Raw genomic sequence first — 2,537 nt, 5'->3', positions numbered from 1 at the left:
TAGGTTTACACAAAGAAAATCAAATTAATTTGGTATTTTTTAATTGCATTTGTGAACAACTAACATAATTTGCATGTGTTCTTTGAAAGGAGGACCTGAATCTGTTTTTTGAGTGTGTGCAAATTGATTGAACAGCAAAGTAGAAGTGCAATGATTACTCTCCTAGACTAATCACAAAAATCATTTTCCCCACAAATACACGATATTTAGTGTCATGGTCCTGGGTCGTTGACCCAGCGTTTTGTGTTTTATGATTATGTCCCTCTGTTCTAGTTATTCTGTGTCCTCCCCCCTTGTGTCCGGTTCGGGTTCTAGATTTCCTGTTTTGTTCTGAAAGTCTGTGTCTGTTGTCATTGTGTTCAGCTTGTGTCCTCCAGTCATGTGTATTCAGATCAGCTGTTCTTCCCTCCTGTGTGCGATTACCCGATTACCTTGTGTGTGTGTGTGTGTGTGTGTGTGTGTGTGTGTGTGTGTGTGTGTGTGTGTGTGTGTGTGTGTGTGTGTGTGTATATAGTGGGTGTCGTCTGTGTTCGTTGTCGGCTCGTCTGTGTTTCTTGGTATCCTGGTCCTTGGTCTGTGTCTCTCTGCTCCGCTCTCCGTTTTGTAAGATTTCAGGTTTGCTCTTTAGTTTCTCCCAGTTTAGGTTTGTAATTACTCGTGCTTCATTGCCTGTTTTTGCCACTGCCACCGTGTAAATAAACTTCACTCGTATCATCAGTTTGCTGCATTTTGGGTCCTCCTTTTCCTCCACTCCACACGGCTCGCTCCGCCAGCCGTGACATTTAGTTTAGTTCCTGAAGGAGAAAAAAATCACTTATTTTAAAACCCAGAATCAGAGTTCTTAGACTCTTTTACATTTATGCCGATGAATTGAATATAAGAATTGTTGACAATGGAGAATCAGTTATTTGATAGATTGTTGCACCTCTACAATAATGAATATCTTTCTCTGGAACTGGATGACAAAAGAAAACCAAAATACAAGACACAGCATACTCACAGGTCGAGCCGAAGGGTGGATTCAAGGAGTGAACTCGGAAACATGAGTTTGAAGTGACTTTATTTACAGCATCTAAACAAATCTGAAAATGAAGGGAAAAGGGTATTAGCATTTTAGAGTGAATGAGAGAAATGAGTGAGACGCACAAAATAATTGTAGCACTTAACTGTCACACTGGTACGAGGAGACAGGGGCTGGCAGCTGCAGCACACATCAGAGGGGCTGCAGAGCTTGGGTGAAGCACATCACCCGAATGGCTGAGGTGGTGAGCGGTGAAGAACAGGCGCTGGAGATCACACACAGACAGGTTAAAAAGAGGCTCAGAATAAAGACAGTAGCTAATTGAGGAAACCAGGTGTTACCACAGAGATAGTACAATCTGCCAGAGAATGGGTGCGCAACTGCAGCTTTAGAAACACCAACCTGATGAAGGCAATGCTGGGAGAGGGCCTCAGCTCTACCAGGGACACACTGGCTCACAGAGGAAAACACAGAACAGCAACAACCAGCCCAGTGCTGATTTCCTCAATGGGAAATGGTCCCAAGTAGCACGGGGCCAGTTTCTTTGACATGCACTAGAGAGGAATGTCCGCAGAGGATAACCAAACCTTCTCACGTAACCGCATACTGTGGCGCTGGAGACCTCCTCTGGTCAGCAACCCAGTGGTTTATTCCACTGCACGCAGGAAGGCAGCCTTTGTCTCCAGATTCTTTGGCAGGAGATGTTGCACCGACAGCTACCTCTGTCTCCTGCAGGGAGAGAAGTGGGGGCTGGTACCCTTAAGAGGCCTTGAAAGGGGACAATCCTTTTGAGGAGGTGAGAGTGTTATGTGCATATTCTATTTACACCAAGAAGCAGGGTTAGAAGAGATGACGCTGCCTCCAGCTCTTGATTTGTCTGTTCAGTTTGACCATTAGATTGAGGATGATAACCAGATAACCATGGAAAGCCTTAAAAAGCTTTTTGTACTGCAGCCCACGAGCTGCAGGCCTTGATACAAAACAACACCAAAGGGTAAACCATGCCAAGCCAGTGAGGTCCACTGTGATGTGTGACCCCGGCTGAACAGGGATTGCTAATCAGAGTCCTGAAGGTGGCTGATGATGGCTCTTGTCGTGCGCACAGGTGTCACAGGGTGGTATACATATTCGCTGGTGTCTTTTTCTAGAGAGGGCCACCAAAAGGTGCGCTTGAGTAATGAGATGGTGCAGCTTACCACGGGGTATATTGCAGGACCTGGGAGCAAACAGATGAGGGAACAAACAGTGGGTTGGGCAGCCCAATTCAAGGGTGATTAGGCAGAGAGATTCTTCAAACAATAAATGGTCGTTCAGCCTCTTCCAGCCAGTGTTGGTGTTCCTCTAAAGCTGAAGCATCCACCTACACACGACCGGTGCTGAACTGAACCTGGTTTTGAGCTCCTTAAAGGCTTGAACTGCTTCCATGGACCACATGGAAGGTGAGGCGAGTTTAGTTAGAGGTGCAGCAATGCGACTGTAGCCTTTGATGAAATGGCAACAGAAGTTAGCAAAACCA

General features: G+C 45.8%; 1 long non-coding RNA gene across 1 annotated transcript; it reads right to left on the bottom strand.

The window, feature by feature from the left end:
• Positions 1 to 437: 437 nt before the first annotated feature.
• On the bottom strand, positions 438 to 2,035 carry LOC146656519 (uncharacterized). The gene is made up of 3 exons (XR_014913893.1): positions 1,424 to 2,035; positions 1,001 to 1,286; positions 438 to 794 (listed from the first exon to the last, which is right to left on the bottom strand). It is a non-coding gene; the product is annotated as an uncharacterized LOC146656519 (long non-coding RNA).
• Between the last annotated feature and the right edge of the window lie 502 nt (positions 2,036 to 2,537).

The sequence above is a fragment of the Rhamphochromis longiceps genome, linkage group LG12 (assembly GCF_057381845.1).
Source record: "Rhamphochromis longiceps isolate RC_006_pf linkage group LG12, R_longiceps_female_GT1.1, whole genome shotgun sequence".
Classification (NCBI taxonomy): domain Eukaryota; kingdom Metazoa; phylum Chordata; class Actinopteri; order Cichliformes; family Cichlidae; genus Rhamphochromis; species Rhamphochromis longiceps.
This window is presented reverse-complemented; position numbering and strand designations above follow the sequence as displayed.